The sequence below is a fragment of the Symphalangus syndactylus genome, chromosome 23, assembly GCF_028878055.3.
Source record: "Symphalangus syndactylus isolate Jambi chromosome 23, NHGRI_mSymSyn1-v2.1_pri, whole genome shotgun sequence".
In the NCBI taxonomy this organism is placed as follows: Eukaryota; Metazoa; Chordata; class Mammalia; order Primates; family Hylobatidae; genus Symphalangus; species Symphalangus syndactylus.
Window position 1 is genome coordinate 49,494,323 of NC_072445.2, and position 16,973 is coordinate 49,511,295.

At 41.6% G+C, this 16,973-nt stretch overlaps 1 long non-coding RNA gene across 1 annotated transcript in view; it reads left to right on the forward strand.

Moving 5' to 3' along the window:
- The window catches only part of LOC129472969 (uncharacterized), a 38,523-nt gene that overhangs the window by 4,293 nt on the left and 17,257 nt on the right, over nt 1–16,973 (forward strand). Inside the window, exon 3 of the long non-coding RNA XR_008654160.2 lies at nt 6,105–6,162. This is a non-coding gene — a long non-coding RNA (uncharacterized lncRNA). The remainder of the gene's footprint in view (nt 1–6,104; nt 6,163–16,973) is intronic.

The following is a 16,973-nucleotide window of genomic DNA, read 5'->3' on the forward strand; positions in this document are numbered from 1 at the left end:
ATAAAGATTTCTGTTCTTCTAACTTTTAATGAAGGGGTGTTGTGATGGTTAATTTTATGTGTTGACTTGATCATGGAGTGCCCACATTAAACATTATTTCTGGGTGTCTCTGTGAGGATATTTACTGAGGTGGTCAGCATTTGAATCAGCAGACTCAGGAAAGTAGATGGCCCCCCCCCCGTGTGGGCTGGCATCATCCAACCCATTGAAGGCTTGAAGAGAACAAGTGGAGGTCAGCTGGGTGTGGTGGCTCATGCCTGTAATCCCAGCACTTTAGGAGGCCAAGGTGGGCCGATCGCTTGAGGTCAGGAGTTTGAGACCAGCCTGGCCAACATGGTGAAACCCCTTCACTACTAAAAATACAAAAATTAGTCAGGCGTGGTGGCACATGCCTGTAATCCCAGCCACTCGGGAGGCTGAGGGAGGAGAATTGCTTGAACCCAGGAGGCAGAGATTTTAGTGAGCCAAGATCTCGCCACTGTACTCCAGCCTGGGCAGCACAGCAAGACTGTCTCAAAAAAAAAAGAAAAAAAAAGATCAACAAGTGGAGGAAGATTGGATTCATTCCCTTCTTACTTGCCGTCTGCCTGAGTTGGGAGATCGGCCTTCTTTTGCCCTTGGACTAGGGTTCACACATTAGGTTCCACTGGTTCCCAGGTCTTCAGACTTGGACCGGAATTACACCACTGCTTCCCTTGGTCTCCAGTTTGCAAACCGCAAGCCATGGGAGTTTTTACCCTCCATAATCATGTGAGCCAACTCCTCATAATAAATCTTCCCTCTTCTCTCTCTCTCTCTCTCTCTCTCTGTGTATGTCCCAATGGTCTGTTTCTCTGATGACCCCTGATTAATTTCGTGATAAAGTGATAAGGTGTGTGGCTTTGGAAAATATACACGGAATATATCTTACAAGAATATCAATCTTTAGTAGAATTAAAATTCTTCAACCCAGTTGTAAATTGGTATTTCATTGACCAAATTAGAAATGTGAAATCTCATGTCTCACATGAATCCTAACCAAACCTCCATCATTCTTTGGATTTGCATAATGTTGATGGTAATTTTTACCACAACATAAAGCACAAAGTAAAATGCCTCTAGGAGGCTTCATGTGCAGTCTGCAATAAAAACTGCTCAACATAAATCCATAATTTAAAAAATCACAACTGAGAGTAATGCCTTGCACACGGCAGCACCTGCGGGTCTGAAATCTCTACTCACAGGCTGTCAAGACTGGCATTGTGTAGGTGCAGAATGAATGTTAAATGCCTCCATCTTATTAACCGCCACTACTGCAAATCCGTAGAAGCGTTGTCCGCATTTCACAAACAGAAATATCTGCCAGGAGATTTTTATACCTACTTTGCCCGTGTCTGCAAGCACAAAATCTGGTTTCTTTATCCACTGGAATAATCACTGTTATGGCTGCATTTTCATCAAACGTGGTTTTAACTCATATTATCATAAATAATTAATAAAAGTGCAAGGGCACTGTAGCCTTGCAAAAGAGAGAACTCCTGAAGTTATTTTAGCCACCTCTCCTCACGCAAAATTTTGAGGAATTTTCTTTCACACAGCCAGAAAATTATTAAAAAACTATAAAAAACGAGTTTTGCTTAATATCAGTGTGGGAAGTATAAGTCTAAACTAACGTCTTCTTTTGACTCTAAGCGATGACGTCCAAGATGTACAGCTATTACTGTTCTTATGGAATGCCATGGTTTTTCATTTTTATTTTTCTGAATTCTTATGCCTGTTACTTGAGGTGACTTTCCCCTCACCAGAGCTCTCAAATCACATGGAGGCTTTTTTCCATTTTTTTTTTTTTTTTTTTTTTGAGACAGAGTTTCACTCTTGTCGCCCAGGCAGGAGGGCAATGGCGCACTCTCTGCTCACTGCAACCTCTGCCTCCCGGATTCAGGCGATTCTCCTGCCTTAGCCTCCCAAGTAGGTGGGATTACAGGCTCCTGTCACCACGCCCAGCTAATTGTGTATTTTTAGTGGGGATGGAGTTTTACCATGTTCATCAGGCTGGTCTTGAACTCCTGACCTCAGGTGATCCACCCACCTCGGCCTCCCAAGGTGTTGGGATTACAGGCATGAGCCACCATTTCTTCCACTTTTGTGGCCAACATTGTACCTTAAGAAGCAGGAAGAAAAAAGTGTTAGGTGTAAAAGTAGCTGGGACAAGAAGTGGTTGTCCTTTTGTCTCTTTTCTGAGTTCCTGATTCTGTACAATACTTTGCTATATTTTGGGGGCTAATCTCTTCTACTTTGCCCTATTTTGCTGAACACTGCACCCTCTACTCTTCAAGGAACATTGGCTGGTTTATAGCCACTTTTACCATTTTGAGAGGCTGCTTTAATTATTCTTTGGATGGCAGAGACACATCCTGTTTCTAATCCTGTGGTGCTGAGATTCCCATCATGTCAAGAGATACCGCACTTCCTATTGCTCTGATGGGTGGATTGGCTAGCCATTCTTCTCTTCTAAGAATGTCTCTGTCCCTGGTAATTCAGGAACTTCTCACACCTTCTGACTTACGTGGTTCAGAAGATCTCCTTTCTTCCATGCTCTTAGTTAAAACATTTGTTGCATTAATCACTATTCCTGAGTAATTTAAACCAGCCATTATGTCAAAAGAAATGCATTGACTTTTAAAGTCAATTATTTTCATTTTGTGTATACATATACAACTATTATTATTATTATTATTATTATTATTGAGACGGAGTTTCACTCTTGTTGCCCAGGCTGGAGTGCAATGGCGTGATCTCAGCTCACTGCAACCTTCACCTCCCGGGTTCAAGCAATTCTCCTGCCTCAGCCTCCTGAGTAGCTAGGATTACAGTCATGTGCCACCACGCCCAGCTAATTTTGTATTTTTAATAGAGATGGGGTTTCTCCATGTTGGTCAGGCTGGTCTCAAACTCTTTGTATTTTTTAAAAAGGAATATATCAGAGTCAGTCCTATTCAAGCCAGGGGGGTAATACAAAGTCCTTCCTAAACATGGGTTTCCCCCTCTCTCTCCACACCTTATTGTACTGTTTTTTTTGGCAGTGTAAAGACTGGCCTGTTTTGTGTTCAAACTCATTTTATGAAATGAATGGGTAACAAAAAAGAGACTTCCTATTGCTAAAATAACTATTCTTGGGTTCAATAAATATATTTTTTCAAAAATGGCCAGAAATAGATTCTTTTTTAAATCTCAGTGTCTTTATATAACAGAACCACAGTATTGTGGTTGAAAGTGTGGATTCTGGAGCCAGAATAGCTCGGATATGAATCCTGCCTCTCTTGTAATAGCTGTGTGACCTCGGGCAATGACTTAACCCTTCTGCAGCACGCTTTTCTCCTCTTTAGAATGGAGGCAATAATAATATCTACCTCTTTCAATTATATTGAGGACTAACTGAATTTATACTTAGAACAGTGTCTGGCATAGGGTAAATGTTCAATTGCTGTTATCTATTATTAGGGTAGACCACTGGCTGTGACTACAGAACAGATCCTGGAAATTTCCAGGTAGGATCAGGAAGAAAGAAAATGTTTTTTAGTCTCACTTCCTTTCTCAAACACTTTCCTCTTTACTATTCAAAAATTACTTTGATTCAGCACAATCTAGAAAAGACACCTATTAACAGTCCAAGGGACTTTATGTTTTAAATATGATAATTGCAGCCAACCAGATGAGTATTTGTCTCATAATCTTTAGACTCTTTTTCTTTTCTTTTTCTTTCTTTTTTTTTTTTTTTTTGAGATGACGTCTTGCTCTGTTGCTGAGACTGGAGGGCAATGGCACAATCTCAACTCACTGCAACCTCTGTCTCCCGGGTTCAAGCAATTCTCCTGCCTCAGCCTCCCGAGTAGCTGGCATTACAGGTGTGTGCCACCACACCTGGCTAATTTTTGTGTTTTTAGTAGAGACAGGGTTTCACCATGACCTGACCCCAGATGATCCACCCACCTCGGCCTTCCAGAGTGCTGAGATTACAGGCCTGAGCCACTGTGCCCGGCCAATCTTTAGACTCTTAATAACTTTGTTTGAAGCCCTACATTCTAGAAAACAATCAAAGTGGGTGGCTTGGTCAGCTTCTCCACAGAAACAAAAAACCATCAGAACCAGGGGAAATTAAGATATTATATTTGCCTTTTCCCTGCAAGAATTTCTCATCCCACACACAAAATAAGAATTGCTGTTCCTGCATCAAGTTGTGGGGAAATGAAGATATGGCTTGTGGAAGAAATTACAATTATTCATCCAAAGCAGTTTTGCAACATTGTATGTTGGGGGAAAAAAGAAGGTCACTGTTTCTCTTACTTCCACCCCATCAAGACTATCCTCCAACCTGATATTTCTTAATCTGAGTCTATTTTCCAGGTCATTAATTTGATTTCTCAGTGTTTTGCAGCCTTTAAAAGTCTCAGTTAAAACAGCATCATTAACATTAATCATCATTTTCACTTCTCCCTTATTTTTTTCTCCTGCCATCTTGTTTTCTTTTTTAAATCCTTTTTCCATCACTATTTTTGAATAGTATCTGACCTCTTTGCATCAACCCAAGATAATCCAACTTCATAAATCAATTTTGTGTCTCCCAAGGGAGACAAATGGAAAAGCAGACAGGCCTATTCCCTGGATTGTAAATGCGAAAAGAATAGCAACCTTAAAGCATATTTTTATCTTTGCAGTGATTCTCCTGAAAAACAACAAACCAGGCTACCAATGAAACACATAACATTACAAATAAAAAGTAGAACGTGTCCTAAGTGTATCATGCTGCCAACACATAGCTGCCTATCACCCCAACTTCTCCTATAGCTGTCTTGAGTGTTTTCGAACTGAACCATTAAACATGCTCTGCTCTTGTTATAAATGCAGAGGGTCTTTCTTTGTCTCTTTTGGGGAAATCAGAACTCCCAGAATACCGAAACACCTAGGGAAACTAAGGATTTAAATTCAGACGAAAGAGAAATGAGAAGAAAAGCTGAACTTTTGTGGGAACTTTGCTACCCATTATCTGAAACATAAGTTAAATTAGTCCAAGTCAATGTGCTTCATTCCTAACATTATCCTTAGTAGTTGTATTGCTCAGAGCCTCAGGCTGAGGGGAATATGTGTACATGTGTTGAATTACTATGTCTGGGTACCTATAAATCTTGGGCCACCTAGCCAAGAATAAGCTTCCTTGGATTTTCTTTAAGACACTTTCAACTCTGAAATTGCCTGGAACTCTCCATTATTCTTATTGCCTAATATCCGAGCAGCCCTGAGTCTCTAACACTCAACTGGATGTTTTGGTGACTGCTCGTCAAAGACCATTCTGAAGCATTTGCATGGCTTTTTGAAAGGAGATAGCTGCTTTCCTCAGCTGTATCTCCTGGGGCTTGATGGCCATTCTTCAGCTCCTTTCCCAGGTGGAACCCTTAGTAAGTGTTACTGTCTTAGGTCTAGGCATTTCAAGCCTTAGCTGGTGAGATGTATTTAAAGAATCTAGGTAGAAACAGATAGGTGAGTTTTGTTACCAAATGTTTTGTAAATTGTTTCTAATCCAAAATGCATTCGTTTCCAGGCCTGCCTGTGAAAATTTATGCAAGTTTTAAGGCAGTTGAATTGGAGTATTAATAGAATTTCCCATTGTTTCTTTAGGAAAAACAATAACATCTTCCTAGCAAGAATATACCTAGGAAGGTATAAACTCTGCCTTTGCTGCAGTCTCTGTCTCTAGCTGTGACTTTCCTTTACATTTCTGTCCTCCTTTCCCACTCAGGAGCAGATAATTTTTCGCTTCCCTTTTCCTTTTTTCCCCTCTCTTCTTGGAAATGAGAGTGGATTACTTCTTCCCTTTCACGGCTCTCCAAACAAAAATGGGACCCTCAGGGATCACTCCCAAGCAGCCAGGACAAGTGAATCCAGTGGTAGGAGTGACAAGGATCAAAAGAGAATCTTCCCACAGCCCATTTCTAAACAAGGAACGTCCCATGTCAGCTGTGTAGTCCTTGGGGACCACTTGTAATAAAGAATAGCCACTAACAATGGCCAGTAACCTACCATTTACAAAACACTCATCACCACGTTTGACGCTCGCATTTACCTTGCAGGTTATGAGTGATGTTCACGCCCATTTTACAGAGAGATGGTAACTGAATCTCAGGGAAGGTAAGTGACTTCAACAAGATCACTGGTCCATAAGTGGCACAGCTAGGATTCCAAGTTCTTTGCACTCTTCACAGTGTCAACTTAGTCTTTAACCTAGTACTCCATTATTGGAACGCTAAGCTTGTGGGAGTTATTTATATCCTGCTGCTCAAGGTCATCCCCAAGGTCTGATTTTTCACAAAAAAATTTGCAACCTCTGTCATAAATGTGTTAATATTGCAGTGGTCTCAGAGATACAAGTAGACAAAGGCAGAATTAACTTATTTTCACTATGATTAATCAACGTGTCTTTGTAGGCTTAGTTTAAATATTTTTCCTTCTTTTCTTAAAAAAAGGCCCTTATAGTTTAAAGTTTATTATCATTCTGCTTTAGTAATTTAAACGTTAAGGACCTGAAAAATTTTAAACCATATCTAATAGTATATAAAATAAGGATTTATTATAGGAATTGAAGAATCACTGTTCATTTGGAAGTTTATCAACATAATGTGTTCCATTAATAAATTAAGAAGAAAATACGGGATTATACCAATATATGACAAAAGAGCAATTAATATAATTTGGTAAGTATTTGTGGTAAAATCTCTAAGTAAAAGAATAGAAAGAAATTTCTAAACAAGATAAAGTATTCATCAGAAACCAACAAATTGAAATACTAAAGAAATTCTTATTAAAATCAGAAACAAGATGGACGTGCCCAATATTATCACCTATTACTTGAAAAGTATTTTGGAAGCAGCTAGAATGGGTAGAGGCATGGCACCAGAAAGGCAGGGAGCTTTGCAGAGCTGGGCCCCAAGAAATCTTCATGGAGACGGCCCTCAGATCCTGGGCCGAGAACTGGGAAGCACATGTACAGGGCCTGATTCTGTGAAGCCTGCTGCTGGGAGGCTGAGAGCTGGACAGAGATATTAGAGATCATGCAGAGTTTGGAGGCATTGGGATTATGGCCCATCCAGAGTGGAGAACCCTTGCTAAAAACATAAGACATTAGATTGAGACCCTAGAAAAGCCACACCTTATGAATAAGCCCCATGTTCTAGAGTCAGGGCCAGACCCTAGGACTCTGTCACCCAGGCTGGAGTGCAGTCGCCCGATCTTAGCACAGCTCACTGCAACCTCCGCCTCCTGGGTTCAAGTGATTCTCCTGCCTCAGCCTCCCGAGTAGCTGGGATTACAGGCGCCCGCCACCATGCCGGGTTAATTTTTGTACTTTTAGTAGAGACGAGTTTCGCCAAGTTGGCCAGGCTGGTCTCGAACTCCTGACCTCAAGTGATCTGCCCACTTCAGCCTCCCAAAGTGCTGGGATTACAGGTATGAGCCACCGCGCCTGGCCGAAAATGTAACTTTTGATTGGGGTGTTGTTTATACCTGTCAAAAGTCATTGGATTTACATTTAATAGTTTTTTTGTTTTTGTTTTTGTTTTTTTCTGAGACAGAGTTTTGCCCTGTCACCCAGGCTGGAGTGCAGTGGCATGATCTCGGCTCACTGCAACCTGTACCTCCCAGGTTGAAGCGACTCTCCTGTCTCAGCCTCCCAAGTAGCTGGGATTACAGGCACAGGGCACCATGCCTGGCTAATTTTTTGTATTTTTAGTAGAGACGTTGTTTCACCGTGTTGCCCAGGCTTGTCTCAAACACCTGAGCTCAGGCAATCCACCCGCCTTGGCCTCCCAAAGTGCTGGGATTACAGGCGTGAGTTACTACGCCTGGCCTGCACATTTTATTCTACATAAATTTTGCCTAAATTAAAAATAAAACATAATAAAATCATAATGAACATAACCAAATCACAAAGTAGTGGATATTAAGCTTGAATAAAAATGTATTCTGAATATCACAGGAAGGAGGGATAAAGGTACAAAATATAAAATAAATATTGGGATAAATAATTTATCCAGAAATAACAAAATCCTTTTCAAAGAATTTCTAAATTAACTGAATAAAAAGATTAAAGGAGAGTCAATATTTCAGAAAATAATTCAATTTTTTTTCTCAATTTTGAAGGAAAACATTAGTTCTCAGTCTGAAAGCATGTATAGAATTATAAATAGGGTAAATAACTTTTTTTTTCAATATAACCTCTTACCAGATATACTGTGGCAAAATTTCAAAGAAAATCCTGAAAGCTTCAAGAAAGAAACATATAAACCTACGAAAAACAGGAATCAGGTTCACTTTAAAGTTATGAAAGAAAATAACTTGGAGTCAAGAATTCTATACCCAGCTAAATTATTTTTCAAATGTGAGGGTAAAAACAATAACAACCTGCACAAAGATAGCCATTGAAGGTTTTTTTGTTTTTTTTTCTTGCCTGATGAAAACTTTCCAAGCCTTTTTTTCTTTTTTTCTTTTACTTGAAGTTCTGGGATACAGGTGCAGAACATGCAGGTTTGTTAATACGTATACATGTGCCATGGTGGTTTGCTGCACCTATCAACCCATCATCTAGGTTTTAAGCCCCACATGCATTAGGTATTTGTCCTAATGCTGTCCCTCCCCTTGCCCGCTACTCCCCAACGGGCCCTGGTGTGTGATGTTCCCCTCCCTGTGTCCACGTGTTCTCATTGTTCAACTCCTACTTATGAGTGAGAACATGCGGTGTTTGGTTTTCTGTTCTTGTGTTAGTTTGCTGAGGATGATGGTTTCCAGCTTTATCCATGTCCCTCCAAAGGACATGAACTCATTCTTTTTTATGGCTGCATGGTATTCCATGGTGTATATGTGCCACATTTTCTTTATCCAGTCTGTCATTGATGGGCATTTGCGTTGGTTCCAAGTCTTTGCTATTGTAAATAGTGCTGCAATAAGCATATGTGTTCATGTGTCTTTTTTTTTTAATAGCTAAAATTCAGAAACGACATAGGGAATCAATAGCAGAATGGAGTGTATAAAGCCTGGCTTATTGAAATAATAGTGAACCAATTAAATAAAAGAATTAGATCTACAGAAGCTCTACTGATAAATCTCATAAGAGCAACTTGTAAAAGAATATTATGCTATGATGACATCTGTGTAAATTGAAATTACCATCAACATCATCGTCAGAGCAAACACATAGTTCTTTCTATGCACCAGGCATGGTGTTAAGCAGCATCTCCATTTTATCTCATTTAATCATCACAAAAACTCTGTGAAGTAAGGTATAATTATCACCATTTTACAAACGACAGCACTGAAGTGTGGAGAGGTTATATAATTTGCCCCAGGTCATCTAATAAGTGACAGATCTGGAATGGGAATCCAGGTAGACTAGTTCAGACTGTATGGTATGATGCCACTCAAAACAATGCTATGTATTCTTGATGGATTCATCTTACGTAGCAAAAGTAGGGAAATGTGAACAGGAAATCTGTCAACTTCTGTATAGTGCTTGCCTCTGGGAGGGAAGAAAAGGGAGCTGGATGAGGGAGACATACTGATTTTGTCTGTAATATTTTATCTTGTTTAAAAAAATTGAACGCAACTGTGGCAAAATATTATGATGTTGAATCAGGATTCTGGGTATATGGAGTATCTGTAATATTATCCTCTGTGATTTTCTGCAAGTATAAAATCTTTTAAGTCAAGGCCGTGTGTAGTGGCTCATGCCTGTAATCCCAGCACTTTGAGAGGCCAAGGCAAGTGGATTACCTGAGGTCAGGAGTTCGAGGCCAGCCTGGGCAACATGGTGAAACCTCATCTCTACTAAAAATACAAAAATTAGCTGGGTGCGGCGGCACATGCCTGTAATCCCAGCTACTCGGGAGTCTGAGGCAGGAGAATCACTTGAGCCTGGGAGGCAGAGGTTGCAGTGAGCCGAGATTGCACCATTGCACTCCAGCCTGGGCGACAGAGAGAGACTCAGTCTCAAACAAAACAAAACAAAACAAAACAAAAATCTTTTAAGTCAAAATAAAATATGATGAAGTTAGTGTCTCTCCAACTTTGGCTGTATCCTTACAGTGAGACATCGGTGAGAGATTAGTGAATAAAGTCATTGTTTTAAAAACACTCCATAAAAGAGAAATGCAAGTGTCATGACCCATGATTTTGGAGAGTAAAGAGTCATAATTCTAATGCCACTTCACAGTATAAAATATAATCTTCATCTCATACAAGTTGGCAATTCCCAAATTCATTAGGTTTATCACAGTATTATAAATCCTATCAGCCAATACTTCATCAAATGAGTTGAGAGCACAATCTCTGCACTATCTTTTGTTCCCATTTTGCTGTGAATTTGTTTTTGAAATTTGGGCATCTGACTATTTTATTACAGTGAATGCCATGGCCGGGATCTCTACATTATTTGCTCTTATATTTTAAATGCAAAGAGTTTTACCAGGCACTTGATATTATTGTTTACAATGTAATTCAATCGTTATCATTACATTTTATTCAATCAGACCTACCAGAGGGGCCATATTGTTAAAATTTCACTTTTGTACATTTCTCATGTGGAGGTGACATTTTAAGAATCAACTACATAATTAGTATTCTTACTTTCATTATTACACCAGTGAGTTTTGGGTGAGTTCTCAGAGGGTGGGGGGTAAATCCGTCAGGTAATATCTGCTTTCCTTCAACAAATTTCTAGGGCTTTGTGTTAAACACAGGGCTCTCTTCTAAGAGGGAGTGAATACAAAGATATATATGATATGACCCATGTTTTCCAGTTAGAAAAGAGAGATGACATTCGCACAAATAATTGATGCAAACTAGAATATTTAAAATGCCTAAGAGATAGACAAGTCAAGGGCTTGTGGAATTCAAAGATGGGAGAACTTTCTGGCAGCTGAGAGCTGAGAGCAGGTTATCAGGAAAAAATTCTTAGTGGTTGTGTTAGGCCGTTCTTATGTTGCTATAAATAAATACCTGAGGCTGGGTAATTTATGAAGAAAAGAGAATTAATTGGCTTGTGGTTCTGCAGGCTGTACAGGTAGCATGGTGCCAGCATCCTCTCGGCTTCTGGGGAGGACTGGGAAGCTTTTGCTCATGGTGGAAGGTAAAGGAGGAGCAGGCACTTCGCAAGGCCAGAGCAGGAGCAAAAAGTGGGGAAGGAGCTGGGCGCCGTGGCTCACACCTGTAATCCCAGCACTTTGGGAGATCGAGGTGGGCAGATCACCTAAGGTCGGGAGTTCGAGACCAGCCTGATCAACATGGAGAAACCCTATCTCTATTAAAAATACAAAATTAACCAGGCATGGTGGTGCGTGCCTGTAATCCCAGCTATTCAGGAGGCTGAGGCAGGAGAATCGCTTGAACCCAGGAGGTGGAGGTTGCAGTGAGCTGAGATTGCACCATTGCACTCTAGCCTGGATGACAAGAGCAAAACCCCATCTCAAAAAAAAAAAAAAGAAGTGGGGAAGGTGCCTTCTGAAATACACTTTCAAACAACCAGATCATTCGAGAACTTACAGACTATTGCAAGGATAGCACCAAGCCACGAGGGATCCACCCCCATGACCCAAGCACCTCCCACTCGGCCCCACCTCCAATATTGAGGATTACAATTCAACAGGAGATCCAGAGACGACAGCATCCAAACCATATCAGTGGTAGTGATGTTTTAATGAGGCTTTTTTTTTTTTTTTTTGAGACAGGGTCTTACTCTGTTGCCCAGGCTGAAGTGCAATGGCAGGATCATGGCTCACTGCAGCCTTGACGTCCCAGGCTCTGGTGATCCTCCCACCTCAGCCTCCCTGGTAGCTAGGATCACAGGTGTGTGCCGCCATACCTGGCTAGTTTTTTTATTTTGTAGAGACAGGGTTTTGCCATGTTGCTCAGTCTGGTCTCAAACTCCTGAACTCAAGCAATCCCCCTGCTTCAGCCTCCCAAAGTGCTGGGATTACATGCATGAGCCACCACACCCGGCCCTAGCGAGGTTTTTAATAGTCACGGCTTCAATAGCTGGTCAGAGGGAGAGAGATATCAAGGCATTTATGGAGAAGCATAGGTGTGTTGGCTGGGGACCTGGATATGTGAAGATCCAAGCTGGAAATAGGCTAAAACAGGAAGTAAGAGTGGCGTGGAATTGTGTGACATGCTTTTGGCTGAAAGTTGTCGAAATGCTGACGTCACTGATTTAAAACAAGGAACTTGATGACATTCTCTAATACGATCTACAGAGGTAGGCTGGGTTTGTGAGTTAGTTGCTTCGGCAGCTGGAAATGCCATGAAGGACGCAAGCTCTTCCCATCTCTCTGCTCATCCATCCTTGGTTGACTTAATTCCAGGATTCACAGCCAAACATGGAACATCCAATGACAGATTTGGCCTCTCCCTGTGACTTCCCAGAGCAAGGAAATTTTTGCAGAGGCACTTCTCACATTTCATCAGCCAGAGCTGAATTGTAGGACATGCCTGAACCAATCACTGATGAGTGGTTCTAGATGATTCTTAGACCAATCAAGGCCTCCCTTCCCCAACAAGATGCGTTTCTGCATGTAGGATAAGAGCATGTAGAACAATTAAAGGTTAAAGGAACAATTCCTTTGTTCAGCATGTAGTTGAACAAGCACTCTTACAGGTGAAAGGAACAAATAAACTAGATGAGTGCTGGGTAAGCAACCAGTAATATCCACTATGGAGACCAACAGTCATCACGTGCCTTCTATGCACAGGCGCAGGTTTGCTTTGTTTCTGAGTTTGTCTAACACATATGTGGATGTAGGTAAGTAGGAATCTTTGCAAGGGCCAGGCTGAGATGTCTGCACTTTATTCCATAGACATGAAGAGACATACAGGATTTTGAGGAGTCTAATGATAATAATCAAAGTATGATATCTAGAGGCCTTGGAGAAAGAACTCATGGAAATGGAAAGATTGTACATGTCTCCGAAAGTAGTGTGACTTCTTGTCAAAAATGAGATGTCAGATTCTCACTAGCTTTCCCTTCTCTTTGTTTCTGTTAGCACCTCTTTTCTGCCATCCTTTTCCCTGCATTTGGTCAATTTGACTAAGCTTGACATCGTGTGGAGCAAATTTGAGGTGTGACTGGATGAACTAGAGGTAAATAACCAATAGAGTCTCATGCTGCTCAGATTGGCACTGTTTAAAAGCAAGAGTCCCTTTCTGTGCCTCTGGCTTAGAGATGAGTTCTGGAATTGTGCTATTATGGACGTCCTGGTGTATTTAGTTAGGTAAGCTTCCATTTCTCTCTACACTCTCCAAGCCCAGTTTCTGCAACTCTGATCATCCCAGTTCACTACCATCCACTTATTTTTCTCTTGCTATTAAGACTTTCCCAGCCGGGTGCAGTGGCTCATGCCTGTATTCCCAGCACTTTGGGAGACCAAAGCGGGGGGATCATGAAGTCAGGAGATCGAGACCATCCTAGCTAACATGGTGAAACCCCGTCTCTACTAAAAATACAAAAAAATTAGCCAGGCGTGGTGGCACGTGCCTGTAGTCCCAGCTACTCAGGAGGCTGAAGCAGGAGAATCGCTTGAAGTCGGGAGGCGGAGGTTGCAGTGAGCCAAGATCCTGCCACTGCACTCCAGCCTGGGTGACAGAGCAAGACTCCGTTTCAAAAAAAAAAAAAAAGACTTTCCCAATGATGTCCTGGGGCCCTTTCGTGTAACTTACAGGGTCTCTCTCTTTCCTTTGGGCTTTTTCAGTATGCCGTGTCGCTACTTCATCCAGACATACAATATCCTTACTCGTATACATCAGAGGAAGTGGGGTTATCTAAATGTATTTTTATTTCTTAATCTAATCTCTGAATTTTGAGAGTCAATACTTTTCACTTTTAACAAACTAGACATTAAAAAGGTCCAAATTTAGAACCTAAGTCACTAAAAATGCTCAAATATTGACAGATAAAAAAAGGCCTCCAGAAATCACGCTGTAAACTCGTCTCCTAGGTGAGGAGTAATTGTGTTAAAATATTATGAGTGCATTGATTACATCTCCCTTCCCTCCTAGGCAAACTGTGAGAGGTGCCTTCTCCCTCACTTCCTCTTTTCTCTAGTGACTCCTGCCCTGGGCCGATACCAACTAGGAGTGCACCAGTAGTAGCCTCCTAAGAAAGAAAAAGAGGGCCAGGCGCAGTGGCTCACTCCTGTAATCCCAACAGTTTGGGAGGCTGAGGTGGGGGGATCACATGAGGTCAGGAGTTCAAGACCAGCCTGGCCAATATGGTGAAACCCTGTCTCTACTAAAAATACAAAAATTAGCCAGGCGTGGTGGTGGGCGCCTGTAGTCTCAGCTACTCAGGAGGCTGAGGCAGGAGAATCACTTGAATCCGGCAGGCGGAGGTTGTGGTGAGCCGAGATTGCACCACTGCACTCCAGCCTGGGCGACAGAGCAAGATTCCATCTCAAAAAAAAAAAAAAAGAAAAAAAGAAAAAAGAAAATGGAGTTCTACCCCAGAGTCTAGAAAGAACACTCTTCACTCCTCTCCATTTCCCCTAAGCAACTGCACAAATACTACGTGCTTGGTTGCTCCAAGGGGACAAACTAGGGGAATGGGAACAAGAGAGAAACAGAACACTAAACGCTAAGCAGATAAAATAAAGCTTCACTGGGAAGTAGAAGCCTTGTCCTGGACAAGGTCTGCCTTCAGGATTCGCTCATGTAGGGTGATCTCCAACACTGTCTCCTCTCAGACTCCTCCTCAGTCTTTGCCCAGACCCCAGCAGCAGCTGGAACAGGAGGGACTCCCTCTCGCTCAGCCCATCGGGTGGATCAGGTGGACTGGTAATGCCCGGTGGGCAATAGGTTCCTATCATCCCATATTGAAGTTTTGAATGTATTTCCCCCAAAGGAAGATGCTACATAGGAAAGGTAGGTTTGTTGTGTTTCTGAAACTGGACTGTACTTAAAAGATACATAGAGTCTATAAATGGAAAGCCACGGAGTCAAATCCACTGTCCCCAACCACACAGCACGTTAGATGCAGATCTAGAACCAGAATTCAGTCTCTCAACTCCCAAATCAGTGCTCCTTTGTGATTACCTCATTATGAGAGAACTAGGTTTTGTTTTTTTTTTTTCCTGATGGCATCTGAGGCCCTAAACACCTCTGCTTACATAATTTATAGGAGAGGAAACGACACATGGAATTTCAAATGAACAACTCTGCTAACATTAATACGGGACATCCCGTACTGAACTATAAGCTTCCTTTGTCCTCCTTTTCCCCTAAATGCCTCTAGCATATCTTCTTCGTATTGAACAAACATCAGTTCTGCCGATGTCATGGATTTTGTCAATATGAACTGAAAATGTGCTGGCTTTTTTTTTTTATCATCACTAACAGCTTTCTTAATTAACCTACTGATAGAGTCAACAGCACAGTTCACTGTTCCCTGTTTGCTCTCCAGCCACTGCAGAGTCAGGATGCTCTTTGAGAACACTTGCCTGAGGTTGTTTTGTTTTCCAGAAAGGAAAAAAACTCACCACCGCAATGAATTTGACTTAATTGCTAAAATTTCCTTCTGATTGTTTTGCCCCAAGTAACAGCTCTTCCTTAACTAATAACTTTAATTATAGCAACCACTAGTTATAAAATTGTACGTTTTCTCTTGGCTTGTTCTCTAATTAAAAAACCAGGGATCAGCAAGTCACTTTCTTAGGTTTGCATCTGATGGGATGTAGGGTCCTGGAACTACCAGGTATATATTCCGTGCTCCTTAAACCAGTCTGTCGTGGCTGAAGTCATTCGGCTGGGTTCTGTCTCTACGATTTCCCAGACATATAAGATGAAGAAGCAAAAACAGGATCCTGATCCTCAGAGATCTTTAGAGAAAAGTTAAAGATGCTGTGTTCCAGCTTTAAGATGAAATGTAGACTCCCTAAGAAAACCCAAATCCTTCATTTCAAAAAGTTAAATGGGATAGTGCAGTTACTGTAAAAAAGAAAAGAAAAAAAGAAGAAAAAAACCCCAGCTGTTTAAATTTAAGGCATCTAAAAAACATCCAGTTCAGGCCTATTCTCTGGCTCTGTACTCACAACATTTCATGTGATTAAGAAGAAAATAAACTTTTCCTGCACTTCAGGCTCCTATTTTAATTTTTTTTTTTATGGGGTAGACAACAGTTAAAGACCATGTTGGGCTCAGTACTAGTGAGAAACTCCTTAAATGACTGATTTCAGCTGCGTTATTGCCAGGTAAAGATGGTCTCGTGTTTGATGACACATATTCAGAGGATGATTGTGCAAGCCATGGAGATGTTTTTCTGGGTTGTTTTGCGGCCTTATGCATCAGCCCAGTCTGCTGTCCCCACACTGCCTTGCAAAGCTGCCCTTTCTCTTTTTCAAAAATCACTCAGCCTCCACCCACACTTTTTTGATGCCTCAGGATGGACACTCTCACCCCCAGGCCTCTGGGCAGCCCGTGGTTGGCCCTCACTTTTATATCCAAGAGGAGAGAAAGCAGGAAGCACCCTCACAGCATGTGGCCACCATATGTGGCCAGGTGGCTGCTGGGTGGGTGGTGGTGACCACCACCCATCCTTTCTGTCATGCAGATGGACTCCCCCTACCCACATACTGCACCAATTTCCCACAGACTCAGCTGAAAACTTGGACCCTGGCAGATGATTTCCAACCAGTGACTGCCTCTGCTTAATGGGGCGCTGACTGAAACAAGTTTTGCTTCTCAGAGTGAGATTTCCTCATCCTTCCTTTTGTCTCCTCCTTTTGTTACAGGAAAGGGGTCTGGATCCAGACCCGAAGACAGGGTTCTTGGATCTCGTGCAAGAAAGAATTCAGGGCGAGTCCATAGAGTAAAGTGAAAGCAAGTTTATTACGAAAGTAAAGGAATAAAAGGATGGCTACTCCATAGACAGAGCAGCCCCAAGGGCTGCTGGTTGCCCATTTTTATGG